The 18,920-nt window shown below is 44.6% G+C and overlaps 1 pseudogene; it reads left to right on the top strand.

Moving 5' to 3' along the window:
- The first annotated feature begins 18,030 nt into the window (after positions 1-18,030).
- LOC149444793 (U2 spliceosomal RNA) lies at positions 18,031-18,192 on the top strand (annotated as a pseudogene).
- Positions 18,193-18,920: the final 728 nt, after the last annotated feature.

Consider the following 18,920-nt stretch of genomic DNA (forward strand, 5'->3'; position numbering starts at 1 on the left):
AATTCCACCTTGTTGCAACGTCGCAGATCAGGCGATGCTGTGGAATTCCGTTCTGCCGCTGCAGCTCAATGAGGGTGTTCTTTGCGGTGTAGGAATGGCTGAAATGCATGCACAGTTTACGTGACATTTTAAGGATGTCTTGCAGTGGGATGGTGGATTTTAGGAACCGCTTGACAACCAGATTGAACACGTGAGCCATGCATGGCGCATGGCACAACCTTCCTTGACGCAGAGCAGACACCATGTTCTTTCCGTTGTCAGTCAACATGGTTCCGATTTTTAGTTTGCGCGGAGACAGCCATCTGTCGATTTCTCTGTTCATTACACTCAGCAGTTCCTCCCCTGTGTGACTACGTTCGCCAAGGCATACCAGGTGCAGCACAGCGTGACACCGTTGCGCCCTGCACATGTGATATGCCGGTCGGGTAATGGGACTTGGCACGGGGGTGGCGGCTGAGGACACGGCGGAAAAAGAGGTGGTAGAGGCGGACATGCTTGCTGGACCAAGGACGTGCAAACGTGGAGGCAAAAGCGTCGTGACCTGTCCAAGTTGCTGGTGCGGCTGTGCCGGCACCACGTTCACCCAGTGGGCCGTAAATGACATGTACTGTCCCTGACCGTAGTTACAGCTCCACACGTCGGCGCTGCCGTGCACTTTGGCAGAGACCGACATGCTCAAAGACTGGCCCACCATCTCTTCTACATGTGAATGCAGGGCTGGCACTGCCTTTTGGGCAAAGAAATGACGGCTTGGCACTCTCCACCGCGGCGCGGCACAAGCCATCATTTCTCGGAAAGGTGCTGAGTCCACCAGTTGGAAAGGGAGGGACTGCAGCACCAGCAACTTGGACAGGAGGACGTTCAGCTTTTGCACCGTCGGGTGCGTGCTCGCAAACTGTTGTCTCTTGGATACGGATTCCAAGAAAGACTGTTGACGGAATCCGAGAAGAGGAGTAGCAGGAGAAGGAGCATCTGAACGAGCGGAAGATGCCAATGAGCGACAACTCCCCTCAGCAGAGGTGTTGGAGCCTTGACTGGCTGATAGAGGGCGATTGACGACGTCGGGTGACGGAGCAAGTAACGGAGCGGGTGATGGAGCGGGGGCTGGGGCAGGCAGAACCGCCGTATGTTTATCACGGTTTTCCCAGGCCACCGAATGGTGACGCTGCATATGCTGACGCAACGCTGTAGTCCCAACATGGGCCCCCTGGCCACGCTTGCATTTCTGGCCACATAGTCGACATACGGCTACGTTTACTTCCTCGGGCGGCTTGAGGAAAAATTGCCACACCACCGAGTAGGAAACTTTGCCCCCGCTACTCTTCACTGGCTGACTGCTACTTCCTCCGTGCGCACCGGCACCACTACTGGCCGTGGTGGTAGGCTGCAGTGGAGCTGGTGCTCTACTCCGTGGACGTTTGGCTCCACTGACACTGATGCGACCCTGCTGCTGTCTCCTGGGCAACCCACCGACTGTTTTGCTCGCTGCCAAGCTGCCACCCTCTTCTCCTGATGATGCGGAAGAAATTGCCTGATGACGACGAGGCTGCCAAGTGCGATCAACCTCCTCATCATCAAGTAGGGTCTCCGCCTCACTACTAGCCCCCTCGGCTGCGTCTGGGTCAGGAGACAGACCTGTCTCTAGACCGGCTACCGAGCCACTCTCCTCGCCAGTACTTGTTCGCTTGGCTGCTGAAAAGGCCGATGTCTCCCCCCGTTCCTGACCGCCCTCTGTTAGCTCTTCCTCACTGTACAGTGGGGCTGAGCCCACAGCATGCGATACTTCGCTTGGTGAGGGAACAGCAAAGGACAGGGGCAGGTAGAGGACACGTGATTTCAGTGGGCTTGGTCCCGGGCCATGCCAACTAACGGTTGTGTCTGACGTACCCACCGACCGTTGGCTGTAGGTGTCAGAGGTGACCTGGGAAGAGGAAGACGACCGAGCCAACCAATCAATGACGGCAGGGTTGTCGGTGGAGACACGACCGCTGGATGACACCGGGAGCACTGGCCTCTGGCTGCGAATACTGCTGCCTCGACCCCTTCCTCTGCTGCCACGTCTGCTCGCTCCTAAAACATTGCCTCCTCTGCCACTCCTCTGCATGTTGTCTGACATACTATTTAATTCAACGATTAGGTGTCCCTGAGTAACAATTCTCTGGCACTCAGTAACAATTCTGTCTGTCCCTGAGTATGAATTCTGTGGCCCTGAGTAACAATTGTGTGTCTGTGCAAGTAACAATTCTGTGTCTGTGCAAGTAACAATTTTGTGTCTGTGAGAGTAACAATTCTCTGGCACTCAGTAACAATTCTGTCTGTCCCTGAGTAACAATTCTCTGGCACTCAGTAACAATTCTGTCTGTCCCTGAGTAACAATTCTGTCTGTCCCTGAGTATGAATTCTGTGGCCCTGAGTAAGAATTCTCTGGCACTCAGTAACAATTCTGTCTGTCCCTGAGTATGAATTCTGTGGCCCTGAGTAACAATTGTGTGTCTGTGCAAGTAACAATTCTGTGTCTGTGCAAGTAACAATTTTGTGTCTGTGAGAGTAACAATTCTCTGGCACTCAGTAACAATTCTGTCTGTCCCTGAGTAACAATTCTCTGGCACTCAGTAACAATTCTGTCTGTCCCTGAGTATGAATTCTGTGGCCCTGAGTAACAATTCTGTCTCTGTGCGAGTAACAATTCTGTGTCTGTGCAAGTAACAATTTTGTGTCTGTGAGAGTAACAATTCTCTGGCACTCAGTAACAATTCTGTCTGTCCCTGAGTAACAATTCTCTGGCACTCAGTAACAATTCTGTCTGTCCCTGAGTAACAATTCTCTGGCACTCAGTAACAATTCTGTCTGTCCCTGAGTAACAATTCTCTGGCACTCAGTAACAATTGTGTGTCTGTGCAAGTAACAATTCTGTGTCTGTGCAAGTAACAATTTTGTGTCTGTGAGAGTAACAATTCTCTGGCACTCAGTAACAATTCTGTCTGTCCCTGAGTAACAATTCTCTGGCACTCAGTAACAATTCTGTCTGTCCCTGAGTATGAATTCTGTGGCCCTGAGTAACAATTCTGTCTCTGTGCGAGTAACAATTCTGTGTCTGTGCAAGTAACAATTTTGTGTCTGTGAGAGTAACAATTCTCTGGCACTCAGTAACAATTCTGTCTGTCCCTGAGTAACAATTCTCTGGCACTCAGTAACAATTCTGTCTGTCCCTGAGTAACAATTCTCTGGCACTCAGTAACAATTCTGTCTGTCCCTGAGTAACAATTCTCTGGCACTCAGTAACAATTGTGTGTCTGTGCAAGTAACAATTCTGTGTCTGTGCAAGTAACAATTTTGTGTCTGTGAGAGTAACAATTCTCTGGCACTCAGTAACAATTCTGTCTGTCCCTGAGTAACAATTCTCTGGCACTCAGTAACAATTCTGTCTGTCCCTGAGTATGAATTCTGTGGCCCTGAGTAACAATTCTGTCTCTGTGCGAGTAACAATTCTGTGTCTGTGCAAGTAACAATTTTGTGTCTGTGAGAGTAACAATTCTCTGGCACTCAGTAACAATTCTGTCTGTCCCTGAGTAACAATTCTATGGCACTCAGTAACAATTCTGTCTTCCCTGAGTAACAATTCTCTGGCACTCAGTAACAATTCTGTCTGTCCCTGAGTATGAATTCTGTGGCCCTGAGTAACAATTCTGTCTCTGTGCGAGTAACAATTCTGTGTCTGTGCAAGTAACAATTTTGTGTCTGTGAGAGTAACAATTCTCTGGCACTCAGTAACAATTCTGTCTGTCCCTGAGTAACAATTCTCTGGCACTCAGTAACAATTCTGTCTGTCCCTGAGTAACAATTCTCTGGCACTCAGTAACAATTGTGTGTCTGTGCAAGTAACAATTCTGTGTCTGTGCAAGTAACAATTTTGTGTCTGTGAGAGTAACAATTCTCTGGCACTCAGTAACAATTCTGTCTGTCCCTGAGTAACAATTCTCTGGCACTCAGTAACAATTCTGTCTGTCCCTGAGTATGAATTCTGTGGCCCTGAGTAACAATTCTGTCTCTGTGCGAGTAACAATTCTGTGTCTGTGCAAGTAACAATTTTGTGTCTGTGAGAGTAACAATTCTCTGGCACTCAGTAACAATTCTGTCTGTCCCTGAGTAACAATTCTCTGGCACTCAGTAACAATTCTGTCTGTCCCTGAGTAACAATTCTCTGGCACTCAGTAACAATTCTGTCTGTCCCTGAGTAACAATTCTCTGGCACTCAGTAACAATTGTGTGTCTGTGCAAGTAACAATTCTGTGTCTGTGCAAGTAACAATTTTGTGTCTGTGAGAGTAACAATTCTCTGGCACTCAGTAACAATTCTGTCTGTCCCTGAGTAACAATTCTCTGGCACTCAGTAACAATTCTGTCTGTCCCTGAGTATGAATTCTGTGGCCCTGAGTAACAATTCTGTCTCTGTGCGAGTAACAATTCTGTGTCTGTGCAAGTAACAATTTTGTGTCTGTGAGAGTAACAATTCTCTGGCACTCAGTAACAATTCTGTCTGTCCCTGAGTAACAATTCTATGGCACTCAGTAACAATTCTGTCTTCCCTGAGTAACAATTCTCTGGCACTCAGTAACAATTCTGTCTGTCCCTGAGTATGAATTCTGTGGCCCTGAGTAACAATTCTGTCTCTGTGCGAGTAACAATTCTGTGTCTGTGCAAGTAACAATTTTGTGTCTGTGAGAGTAACAATTCTCTGGCACTCAGTAACAATTCTGTCTGTCCCTGAGTAACAATTCTCTGGCACTCAGTAACAATTCTGTCTGTCCCTGAGTATGAATTCTGTGGCCCTGAGTAACAATTGTGTGTCTGTGCAAGTAACAATTCTGTGTCTGTGCAAGTAACAATTTTGTGTCTGTGAGAGTAACAATTCTCTGGCACTCAGTAACAATTCTGTCTGTCCCTGAGTAACAATTCTCTGGCACTCAGTAACAATTCTGTCTGTCCCTGAGTAACAATTCTGTCTGTCCCTGAGTATGAATTCTGTGGCCCTGAGTAAGAATTCTCTGGCACTCAGTAACAATTCTGTCTGTCCCTGAGTATGAATTCTGTGGCCCTGAGTAACAATTGTGTGTCTGTGCAAGTAACAATTCTGTGTCTGTGCAAGTAACAATTTTGTGTCTGTGAGAGTAACAATTCTCTGGCACTCAGTAACAATTCTGTCTGTCCCTGAGTAACAATTCTCTGGCACTCAGTAACAATTCTGTCTGTCCCTGAGTATGAATTCTGTGGCCCTGAGTAACAATTGTGTGTCTGTGCAAGTAACAATTCTGTGTCTGTGCAAGTAACAATTTTGTGTCTGTGAGAGTAACAATTCTCTGGCACTCAGTAACAATTCTGTCTGTCCCTGAGTAACAATTCTCTGGCACTCAGTAACAATTCTGTCTGTCCCTGAGTAACAATTCTGTCTGTCCCTGAGTATGAATTCTGTGGCCCTGAGTAAGAATTCTCTGGCACTCAGTAACAATTCTGTCTGTCCCTGAGTATGAATTCTGTGGCCCTGAGTAACAATTGTGTGTCTGTGCAAGTAACAATTCTGTGTCTGTGCAAGTAACAATTTTGTGTCTGTGAGAGTAACAATTCTCTGGCACTCAGTAACAATTCTGTCTGTCCCTGAGTAACAATTCTCTGGCACTCAGTAACAATTCTGTCTGTCCCTGAGTATGAATTCTGTGGCCCTAACTAGCGTTTCTTTGTCCCTAAATAACGATTCTGTGGCCCTCATTAACAAGTCTGTGTCCCTGAGTAATGGTTCTCTGTCCCTAAGTAACTTCTCTCTGTCCCCAATTCTCGTTTCTGTGGCCCTAACTCTGTCCCTGTCCCTAGTACAGAGCGGTCTGCCTCTGTTCAATGACTGCAGGCAAATGAAGATTTCCAAAATGGCCGCTATATATACCTCGACCATTACACAGTGCTGGCTGGCTGGCTGCTGATTGGCTGATGCGATCACATGTCGTTGAGGAATGCATTATGGGGCAGCGCGCCTTGTCTGCGCGCCTTCCCCGACATCCCCGCTCCGTCGCCGCACATGTCAGCCGCCATTTTCGGAAAAATTTCGATTCGCGCGTCCGAATTAGGCTGTTTTTCGGATTCGGCACGAATCGAAATTTTTCCGAAATTCGACTCGAATTCCACTTCGGATACTTCGATTCGCTCATCTCTAATTGCCATGCTCAGAAGGAGTAGCAAAATGTGTTTTGGGGTGCAAGTATGCTCAGGCATGTGAGAAATTGTTAATATGACAATTTTGTGTGAAAAAAAAAAATTCTTCATTTTCCAAAGAATTGTTGGAAAAAATTACAACTTCAAAAAACTCACTATGCCTCTTACTAAATACTTTGGACTGTCTTCTTTCCAAAAAGGTGTCATTTGGGGGGGGGGGGCAGTGATTGATCAATTCAATGATCAGGATCGATCAATTTTCAGTGATACATAGCATAGCTTTTAGATTCTATAACTTTCACGCAGACTAAATAATATACACTGATTTGGGTTATTTTTACCAAAGAAATGCAGTATAAATTTGGGCCTACGTTTATGAAGAAAGATTACTTATTTGCAAAATGTTATAAAAGAAACAAAGAAAAACATGTTTTTTCACAATTTTTGGTATTTTTTTCACTTATATCTCAAAAAATAAAAAAAAGTGGTGATTAAATACCATCAATCGAAAGCTCTAATTGTGTTGAAAAAATTACACATTTTTTTTTTTGGGTACAATGTAGCATGACTTAGTCATTGTCATTCATTTAAACTAAGGGTTATTGAGAGGTTAAACAGGGGAACATTCAATTAAAATGAAAAACTTTTTTTTTACTTGTCAGGTTGCTTTAAAGCAGTAGTAAACCGCACCTACAAAAAAAAAAATCCCCTGTAAGGTAATGTCATAATGTGTTAGTATACATTGCAATGAAGCCTTCCAGCGGCACACTGTCACCACTGCAGAGGCTTCCATCTTCACCTGGTCTTCCTTCCAGGTTTGTGAGCTCTGGCCATCTGACTGGCCGATTACTTAACTCCCGTGCATGCACACGGGGGTCCCGGGCCAAGGCACATTGATCTGAAGGAATGGCATGGATATGCTGTTCCTTCCAAGTGCATGCGCCGGCTGTCAAAAGGAGCAAATATTCATTTTACCTACAGGTAAGCCTTGTTATAAGTTTACCTGTAGACAAAAGTATAGAAAAGGAGTTTACTACCACTTTAACTGACTTCATCTGCAGATCGAAGTCATCCCTTTTGATCTGTAGATGATTAAACAGAATGATACAAAATGAAACTAAGTTTCTTTGTATCGTTCTGTAGTAGCAGCTGAGCAATGTTGTTGATAAACATTGTCAGGCTGTTTGTTTGTTTTTTTTACAGCTCTAGCTGCTGGGACCTTATTTGTGTACTTGTCAATGCAGCTGTGATTGATAAGAGCTTAAAGTGTTACTAAACCCACAACAGTAAAATCAGTCTGTATATGCAGTAAAGAATGTTTGTTATACATACTCTGGAACCTAAGGGGTTAATCCTCTGCATTGTGTAAAAAGGATGTTTCATCCTGTCTTCACTGAGCCTCCCCTTCTTCTACTGTCCCCATTCCATCTGCTGATAGAACAGACCCTTGGGGGCAAGCTGCAAATGCTTACTTTGGTGTGTATTGCTAGAGAGTTTTTTTTTTTCTTGGGAGAGTGCATGTGATCAGTACAGGGCCAATCAGTGCTGTCCAGACAAAGCTTCAGGGGTTATGCAGCCTCATAGGCAGGGCTGCTGTTAGATATCACGGGCCCCGTACAGCCTACCTGACAGGGCCCCCCCACCACCAGAAAAAATATCAAAATTGGGCAGCACAGTGGCTAAATGGTTAGCACTTCCACCTGGCAGTACTAGGGTCATTTGTTCGAATCCCAGCCACGGCACCTCCTACCTGGAGCTTGCATGTTCTTCCTGTGCCTGCATGGGTTTCTTCCAGGTACTCCGGTTTCCTCCCACACTCCAAGGACATGCTGATAGGTTAATTGGATCCTGTCTAAATTGGCCCTTGTATATGAATGTGCATTAGGGACCTTAGATTGTACGCCCCTTGAGGGTTAGGGACTGATGTAAATGTACTACATATATAAGTAAAGCGCTGTGTAAATTGATGGCGCTAAATAAGTACCTGAAATAAAATAAAATAAAAAATTATATTTATGGTAAAAATACACATTAAACCGTTATAAATGTACACAATATAATTAATGTACACAATCCCAACAAAATTCCTGTTAAATCTAAATGATAAAACTGTACTGAGTTCATAAATAAAGCTGTGTGTGTAATTGAGGTTTTGGGGCCAATTCACATGGGTGCTGTGGCCTGTAGAGTGTGAATCAGTGGTTTGTTTATGTGGCTGGATCCGCTTGGAGTTGTTTGCAGGCAACCTATGTTACACTAGTGAAATGCTGCAGGTCCAAATTTGACAGGCATATGGGTGAAGGTAAACAGCCCTGAACACAGACAGTGAGCATTCAGGGCCACTTCCCCACACCTGCACATCTGTCAGATTAAAATCTGTGTTCATACAGTTGCTGTGTCCCCATAGTGTAACAGGTGGCTCCAGCCACATGAACAACCCACTCATTCATGCTGTACAGGCCAGAGGACCCATGTGAATGTGGCATTTTTGACAATTCTATTTTCTCAGCCCATTAATTACAATGGGCTGCCTAACGTGTGGGAACATGCAAAAATACTGCAGGCATATTATTTTAAAAGTGTGTTGCACCTAACCGCACAGTAGTGTGGTGCCATGAGTTTTGGTGGCTGTGTATGCATCTGTGTTTACTTGATGTGTGGAGGTGCAATTAAGTATTCATGGTACCTGCGCACATCTGAAAAGGGCATTGCTTTTCTTTGCTGTGCAGGAAAAAGCATGCTCTTGCATGAATTTCTGCACCACAAATGGTGTGAACGTTCTTGACGCGTTCCAGTGCATTTTTTATGCATTTCAGTTCATTTTCCCCTCTTTTTCTTCAATTTAATTAGGGACATGTGCATTCCAGTGCGTTTTTGGTGTGTTCCAGTGTGTTTTTGATGCGTTTTACTGTGTTACAGTACAGTTCTGTGCAGAAAAAATGCAGCTTGTTCTACTTTTTTTTCTGCAACTGGAACACACTGGAACTGCAAGCACTGATGTGAGCTATGACATTGACAACCATATAACCTACTTTCTGTGCATTTTGGATGCAGAAAAAAAGCAAATGAAACGCATGTTTCTGAGGGCCGGTTCACACTATAGAAACGCAGTCCAGATGCATAACGGATGTGTTTTTGCGGCTTTCTGGTGCATTTTTGATGTGTCCCAGCGCGTTTTTTATGCATTCCAGTTAATTTTCCCCTTCTCTTTTTCTTCAATTTAAATAAGGACGTGCATTCCAGTGCATTTTTTGTGCGTTCTAGTACAGTTCTGTGCAGAAAAAAATGCAGCATGTTCTACTTTTTTTTATGCAACCAGAACGCACTGGAACTGCAAGCACTGATGTAAACTATGACATTGACAACCATATAACCTACTTTCTGTGCGTTTTGGATGCAGAAAAAAAAGCAACTGAAACATATGTAGTGTGAACTGGCCCTCAAGGTTATTATAGGTAAGGGAACTGGACTGACCAGGAATTGTGAATGCAATCAGACTATTGGTGAGATTCAATTAGGAATCTTATAATAATGCTAGATTTGAGCTGTAGGTGATAGGAAAGGGGCACATTAACTAGATCAGTAAATAAATAGTTACATAAAAAGAGTTGAGCAGTGATATGTAGATTTGCAGAGGGAGCAGGTGATGACAGTGGGGGGGAGGGGGTCAAGTTGTATAAGGAGAGAGGTTTGTAGTGGTGGACAGAAAGGGATCAGCAATCTGTGGGAGAGGAGAGAAACAAGTTGCAATCAAATGTAAACAGAAGGAAACGTGAAAGTGTCAAACCTGTGGAGCAGAGCAGGACCAAATAAATATATAACCTCCTCCACTTCAAACCCCTCAAAAAGTCATACTTTCTCCCTAGAAAGTGCAATAATCATATAATATAACCTTTTTGTGATATAATAATACAATTAGACCCTAAAGTGTCATATAAAATCTCAAAAATCCCAAAAAAGTCCAAAAAAAGAAAAGTCCAAAAAAAAAAGTCCAGTGTTCAAAAAGGTCCCAGATTTCCAAACTTTTTCATCCAATAGGAAGGATTGAATCCTATTCCATCCAGTAAGAACCTCAAAAATAAAAATAAATACTCTAGTGCATTACCTTTATATAAAGGAATAATCAATAATCACTCTTGACGTCACTCCCCTAACGTGTTTCGTCACTTCCAGACGAAGTCTGAAAGTGACGAAACGCGTTAGTGGAGAGAGACGTCAAGACGCATGTGCACAAACCGGAAGTGTCGCCGTGCCCATTTTGTTGGTTATCCACACATGGTTTTCTGCATTTGTTTGTTGGAACTTGCATAGGAGCCATGTCTGGAGCTGTAAATTCTAAATTTTAAATGTAAGTGGCTATTAAAATTTTCCCTATACTTTGAATATGAGTCCTGAGATCCTTCTTGTCTTTCTGAGGACCTTGGAAAAATATATTTGAAGAGAGAATGGAAGATCTCTGATCTATAATGCTGTTAAGCTGATTATATACATACAGAGGGTAATAGTATTCAATACTAATGGTGGTGGTTTTTAGTGTTTGCACAGTGTTGCAGTGATCACAGAGTGCTCACAGTTTAACTTGTAGTACATATGTGCACTATATAAAATAATTAATTTACTTTATAAAATGTTTTTTGGCACATTTTTAAGTGATTATTCCTTTATATAAAAGGTAATGCACTAGAGTATTTATTTTTATTTTTGAGGTTCTTACTGGATGGAATAGGATTCAATCCTTCCTATTGGATGAAAAAGTTTGGAAATCTGGGACCTTTTTGAACACTGGACTTTTCTTTGGACTTTTCTTTTTTTGGACATTTTTTGGGGATTTTTGAGCAGAGCAGGACCGCCTCTAACATCATAACACTGAGCCCCTGTGTGATAGAATGATAGGAGGCTAACAATGGAATGCAGATGGGCTTGTCAGCTGCCTGGGCCCCCCTCTGCAGCTGATGGGGCCGGGCCCCCCTACTGGAGTGCTGGGGGTACCCCCTAATCAGCGGTCCTGCTTATAGGACAATCAGGGGAGAATGAAAACTCCTTCTACAAGCTTTAACCAGTGTTCTGCTGGACACTAATGGAAGTCACAAGACTGCTCTAACTGATGATTAGGAAAGGTCTTTAGCAGTTTATATTTACCATTATACACTGCTCAAACAAATTAAAGGAACACTTTGAAAACACATCAACTCACAATGGGGAAACATATCATGCTGGATATCTATGCTTATATGGACTGGGTAATATGTTAGGAATGTAAGGATGCCCCATTGTTTGTTGGAAATGAAAATGATCAACCTACAGAGGACTGAATTCCAAGACACCCCGAAAATCAAAGTGAAAAAATGCAGCAGGCTAGTCTATTTTGCTGAAATTTAATTGCAGCCACTCAAAATGGTACTCAGTCGTTTGTATGGCCCCCCCGTGCTTGTATGCATAACTGACAACATCGGGGCATGCTCCTAATGAGACGACGGATGGTGTCCTGGGGTATTTCCTCCCAGATCTGGACAAGGGTATCACTGAGCTTCTGGACAGGCTGAGGTGCAACCTGGCGGCATCGGATAGACTGAAACATGATATCCCAGAGGTGTTCTATTGGATTTAGGTTAGGTGAACGTGGGGGCCATTCAATGGTATCAATTCCTTCATCCTCCAGGAACTGCCTGCATACTCTCTCCATGAGGCCGCACATTGCCGTGCAGCAGGAGGAGCCCAAGACCCACTGCACCAACATACCGTCTGACAATGGATCCAAGGATTTCATCCCGATGCATAATGACAGTCAGTCAAAGGCCATTGTCTAGCTTGTAGAGGTCTGTGCGTTTCTCCATGGATATTCCTCCCCAGACCATCACTGACCCACCACCAAAACGGTCATGCTGAATGATGTTGCAGACAGCATAACATTCTGCATGGCTTCTCCAGAGCCTTTCACGTCTGCTCAGGGTGAACCTGCCCTCATCTGTGAAAAGCACAGGGCGCCAGTGGCGGACTTGCCGATTCTGGTTATCACGTACCTGGTGTTAGAGGCCAATGGAGAGAGGGCTTCCCTTGCGGCTAAGTTCCAGACTCTCCTGGATATGGGACAGAAGGAGTCAGGTCCAAAGTAGCATGGGTCGCCTGTAGAAGTGCTCGCCAGAGGTATACCCAGGAGCACAGCTGATACACTGGAATGGTGTTTGCAGACAGGTGACACCCATGAGAGGTATGCAGGCCTTCAGAGTAGCAGAGGACCACAGAGTGGTTGGTTCAAAGCCAAGGTCAGATGCCGGGTGGAGATTGGAGCAGATGTAGTCAATAGGATAGCCGGGGTCATACACAGGAGAGCAAGTGAGAATATCTATTAGCCAAGCTGAGGTCAGATCAGGAGAGCAAGTGAGCATATCTATTAGCCAAGCCGAGGTCAGATCAGGAGAGCAGGTGAAAATATCTATTAGCCAAGCCAGGGTCAGATCAGGAGTCAGGCAGAGAAGACAGGTCCAGGAACAAGCCAAATCGGTAACAGCAGATCACAGTAGCAAGGGAACACAGACAAAGATACTGGGGAGCCAGAGATCAACCAGCAATTTGAGGGAGTGATGGGCTTCCTTATAAAGGCCATCTGGCGCCAAACTGAGTAAACTGTGTAACTATGCGCCAGTGCGCATGCATGTTCCGACTCGCGTCCGTGCAACAATGCACATAGATTTTCACCAGCGTGCATTTGTGCAGCCATGCAAGGTACTGGCAGTAATGCTAGGTCTCTGAGTACCTCTGCTGTGGACAGAGCCCTGACACTGGTGTTCAATAGCAAATACCAATCGAGCTCTATGGTGCCAGGCAGTGAGCACAGGGCCCAGTAGAGGACATCGGGCCCTCAGGCCACCTTCATGAAGTCTATTTCTGATTGTTTTGTCAGAGACATTCACACCAGTGGCCTGCTGGAAGTAATTTTGTAGGGCTCTGGCAGTGCTCATCCTGTTCCTCCTTGCACAAAGGAGCAGATACTTGTCCTGCTGATGGGTTAAGGACCATCTACAGCCCTGTCCAGCTCTCCTAGAGTAACTGCCTGTCTCCTGGAATCTCCTCCATGCTCTTGAAACTGTGCTGGGAGACACAGCAAACCTTCTGGCAATGGCACGTATTGATGTGCCATCCTGGAGGAGTTGGACTGCCTGTGCAACTTCTGTAGAGTCCAGGTATCGCCTCATGCTACCAGTAATGACACTGACCCTAGCCAAATGCAAAACTAGTGAAAAACAGTCAGAAAAGCTGAGTAGGGAAAAAATGTCAGTGGCCTCCACTTGTAAAGCCATTCCTGTTTTGGGGGTCATCTCATTGTTGCCCATCTAGTGCACCTGTTGTTAATTTCATTAACACCAAAGCAGCTGATTAACAACCCCCTCTGCTACTTAACTGCCCATTTCAATATCCCGGGACTAGTTGACTTGTTGCGATACTCTGAAGGGTTCTTTTAATTTTTTTCAGCAGTGTAATTGCATTTCCATGTTCTGTGTACTGTGGAAGACCAGATATAGTGAATACAGGGTCCTTTAAAGAATACGTTCACCTTTTGCACAAAAATAATGCATATTTTTTTGCAGGTAAAAATAGAATCTGCATTTATTATTTTTGTCTACAGGAGCATTGCGCCAGTGATCAGCAGATCGCTGGTGTCATGCTGGTCTCCTGCAGACCTGTAAGTACATCCCGTACAGACAAGCAGATATACTGACAGGCCGATTCAATGAACTACCACGGCGCTCCTCAGCGCCATGGTAGTTAATTGAGAATTACAAGCTGACAGCCGCTAAGGCTGTCGGGACTTGTAGTTCATTCATTCACAGAACTCTGTGAACAAATGATGCAGCCATGTGGGCGGAGCCCTGCACGGCTGTGCTGTTCTTAAATACTGACAGCTACCTCTCTCTAGATGACTGGAAGGAGGTGTATGCCTCATATCCCAATACTGTAATCTCTGCTAGGGACAAGCTCATACAATTGAGATGCTTACACAGAACATATTATACACCTAAGCATTTATTTCATATGCGCAAATGCGCCACCCCCACATGCTATAAATGTGGGTCTGAAGAAGGGGACTTTATGCATATGGTTTGGTCCTGCATTGACGTCAAACCATTCTGGTCTGAGATTACTGCATTTATTTCAGTTCATTTTGCTCTCCCCAATGTCTGTAGTCCTAAATGGTGTCTTCTCAGGGTATTTGATTATAGTGACCTGACTACTAAAGCTAAACAATTATTACAAATATTGCTCTTTTACACCAGGAAGACCATTGCATTATACTGGATACATTCTGACCCCCTGCACATTGGATTGTGGAAACATTTATTTAATCCGAACCTCCCACATTGTAAGTGAATTTATGAGGGTCCAGGGAAGTTTACTAGACTCTGGGGACCCTGGCAGGACACACAAGAAATCATTGACTCTCTTTTACATTTGGTCTCTGACCCCATACCTTAGTTATCTGCTGTTTTTAGGTTGAACCCTCCTATCTGTTTTTGCTACTACCCCTGTTTGGACTGGAAGTCTTAGTGTTATTATTATTACTTTTGGGACAACTACAAATATTGTGCCCTTCTCTTTTTTGTTGGTAATGTTTTATGATGCTGGGCACCTGGGTGGACACACTCAGCCTCAAGTGTGCAGCATTCTTATTTCCGATTGCTTACTCTGTTTTTGATTTTTTCTCTTTTTTGCTACTTGTTTAATGTAAGTTAATGCAAAGTCTGCAACTGGTTAACTACTTACCGACTGGCCAACAGTAATTCTATTGCTGTCCAGCAGCTTCTCCAGGCACCACAACATACCAGTACATTGTGGTGCTTATGTGCACCTCCCCTGGGGCACACAGCAGCTTGATCTGCAATCGCTGTGTCCACTGGACACAGTGGATTGCAGTGCTTGGTATCGGGCTGATGTGAGTGGCCCAGATCCCACGTGATCACTGTGCAAACACATGTCACCTAATAAACAAGATTCATGAAAGGAATCCATTCATGACATTATTGTTTACTACTGTGTGTGATCTGTGATTGATCACGAGTGATCACATGGTATCTGGGTCAATTGCATCACCCTGTAGCATGTGATAGCTGTGGGTCAATCACAGCATCACAATAATAAACAATGAGTCACGAATGAAAGCCATTCATGACAGTTCAAATGATTGCTGTTAAAGTGATCATCAAAAAAATTTAAAAAATAAAAATCCCTAATCACCTCTCCAAAGTAATACGGTGTTACTATGGTGACACTGAACTACTCTGATGACAGTATGTAAAAAAATTTAAAAAAAAAGAACAAAATGTAAAAAAGAGAAAAAGAAAAAATGTAAAACATTGAATACAATTTATTTTTACATACTGTCACCAGTCAGTATCCTTGATCACCACCACACCAATCATATGATGAAACTGTACTGCACTGGTGACAGTATGTAAAAAAAGTTAAACAAATCTCATTTAATTTCTTCATTTTCCAAAAAAACTTCCAAAAAAAGTCCGGTATGGATTTTAAGGGAAACACCACGCCAAAAAATAAATGGAGCGGGGGTACCCCCCCAAATCTATACCAAACTCTTATCCTAGCATGCAGCCATGCACACAAGTCAGCTCCCCCCCTCAGCCCCAAACCATATTAGGCCACATGCCTTCAACATGCTGGATGCTTTGGGGGAGGGGGCTGGGCAATGGCTGTGGAAGTCTGCAGACAGGGGCTTATCTGGAAGCGCCAGGTGTCACGATTGCGGAGTCAGACCCCAGACCTTCTCACCCAAACTCGTGACTGAAGGGCTAGCTTATCTAAAACCGCGATGCGTAACAATGCCACACCCAGCTGCACCCTGCACAACGATTTTCCAGCTAATGGATACAGATCGATGTACCCGCAGCCTGAGCGATCGTTACTGGGTCAGGTTAATTACGCAATCAACCCTTCACACTGCCACCACTTCCTTTTTGTACAGAGAAAGAGGAAATTCGGCGTTATCAGCTATAACGCTATAATGATGGAGATAATTGTCTGTATAAAACGGTCCGCAAGCCGGTTATACAGAGGTTTAAACAACCACAGTAGCGTCTCTTTAGAGGCAGGAATTCGTGAGTTGCAATACAGAGCTATAGAAACAGTTCAACACTTTAAGAAAGAAAGATTTATTACTAAAAGGCCAACAAAAGCAATAACAATATTTTCAGAACAAAGATGTAACTAAGATATATATATATATACATATACAAAGAACCATAGCACAGCAAAGAGATATCAGAGAGAGGTGAAAGGGTTAAAGTACTTGCCAAAGTCCTAGGTTAGCAGATCCAAATTTCAGAGCAGAAGGGTGCTTTGATCTATGTTACGATGGAAAAATGGGAGAATGCTTCAACTTCTAATCTTAGGCCTGACAGCCCAATTTGTAGTTCCCAGCAGGGGGTGTTGCTGAAGTCAAAGGACCAATACCCCGTTTGGGAGGGAATGCCTGGGCGTAGGCCTAAACTAGAGCCAAAATCTTTCATAACTCATATTTTGGCCCATAACTTCCCATCTGCACAAGTGACATTCCATCCGCGGGTAGATTATTATGCAGACAAGTCTGAGGATTGATTAGATATGAATTATGTAATTCTATACTGAACGGTTCACGAGATCTATTTTTCTGCTTGCAAGACGAGTCAAGTGACCCATCAAACTGTTTGGCTCCTCCTAGTCAATCTGAGAGCTATAGAAACAGTTCAACACTTTAAGAAAGAAAGATTTATTACTAAAAGGCCAACAAAAGCAATAACAATATTTTCAGAACAAAGATGTAACTAAGATATATATATATACATATACAAAGAACCATAGCACAGCAAAGAGATATCAGAGAGAGGTGAAAGGGTTAAAGTACTTGCCAAAGTCCTAGGTTAGCAGATCCAAATTTCAGAGCAGAAGGGTGCTTTGATCTATGTTACGATGGAAAAATGGGAGAATGCTTCAACTTCTAATCTTAGGCCTGACAGCCCAATTTGTAGTTCCCAGCAGGGGGTGTTGCTGAAGTCAAAGGACCAATACCCCGTTTGGGAGGGAATGCCTGGGCGTAGGCCTAAACTAGAGCCAAAATCTTTCATAACTCATATTTTGGCCCATAACTTCCCATCTGCACAAGTGACATTCCATCCGCGGGTAGATTATTATGCAGACAAGTCTGAGGATTGATTAGATATGAATTATGTAATTCTATACTGAACGGTTCACGAGATCTATTTTTCTGCTTGCAAGACGAGTCAAGTGACCCATCAAACTGTTTGGCTCCTCCTAGTCAATCTGACGGTATGTCTGGTTTTTATGTAAGTTTCTCATATTCCAAGATATGAGACATGGGGGAAAAATGGATTTTGAGGAGTGTTATCTGATTCTGTCACCTACCCTGCAGTAGGTTCATTAGGTCAGAATCTCTTTCAACTCCTGAGAAAGCTTGTCTTATCTCTTCTGAGGTGGGAAATGGCACAGGTTCTTGGGACAGTGAGGCACCTCGTGGCTCCCTGCTGGGATCTGGCCTGTGACACTTTTAACACACACACATCTGTCACTCTGCCTCTCAGAGTGAGAGGGGGGGAAGAATGAGGGAATAACATGGCTATTCTTAACAAAATGGCAGACTGCGTTGACCCGCACCAAAAAAAAAAAGCTGCCTACTGAACATGACATGTCCCATCCGGGGACACACACCGAATGACAGGCATACATGGAGGTGGGGGGTCACACAGTGACATCATTGGGTGACCCCCACCCCCATGTCTACTTGTCATTGTGCGAGTGAGACATCATGTTTGGCGGGCGGCTTCTCGCTTCTTGGCCTTTTGGCTAAGATCAAGTGTAGTATGTGTTCTTATCAGTGTGCAGTAGGGGTGCTCCACCATCATTCCTGCTTGCGGGGATGATTGGATGTATAGTACCCCTGCTGGTAGGATGGGGGTCCTAATGGTTAGTACAGGCTGGAACAGAAACTGAGGTGCCCACAGGCAGTTGGGGCTCGGGATTATTTCCCCCTGGAAAACCAGAGGGGCCCAGTTCCTCCTGGTTTGAACAAATCTACCTTGTCTGGCCAGGGGCCAGGGAGGCAGAAAGTCCGCGGAACAGTGCCCCCTGAGTGGTCGCCTCAGGGGTGCTCTTAGTAGCACATGGGGATGGGATCCCATGTGTGAAACGTGCACATGGTCACTGATCCAAACACTTTTCCTGCACTGCACCTTTTAGGGCTAGGCCTTTTGGCTAAGTCCAGGGCAATTTTTATGCTACAGGCCTCAGGGCCTAGCCAGTGCACAATTGCATGGCCACTTTTTTGTTTTTACTAATTTATTTAATTTATTTTTTCTCCCACTGTTTGTCACTTTTCACTTATGTGTGTGTTTTTTTTCCTCACGGACGGTAGGGTGTGGGTCCTCGGGCCTACCCTGAAGTCTAGGGGGAGGATGTGTGGCCTTTTGGTTCCCTCCTCCCCTGTCCCTAGGGGGTTTCTCTTCAGGAGAGCCCTCTTACCAAGTACTTGGTAGCTGGCTTAGACTAGCCACAAGGAAAGGGGTCCGCTAGGCCTTTTGGCTAGGTGGACCACATTAGAACTTTAGCCCCTGTCAGGAGCTTCGTGCCCCGGGGGATCAGGGTAGAGGTCCTACCCCTTCGGGGGGTGGACAAAGCACACTCCTAAGTGCACTTTTTTGTGTTGGTTTTGCACTA

This window comes from Staurois parvus, unplaced genomic scaffold (genome assembly GCF_062004578.1).
Source record: "Staurois parvus isolate SC_StPar_1 unplaced genomic scaffold, SC_StPar_1.0 ptg000772l, whole genome shotgun sequence".
NCBI classification, from domain to species: Eukaryota; Metazoa; Chordata; class Amphibia; order Anura; family Ranidae; genus Staurois; species Staurois parvus.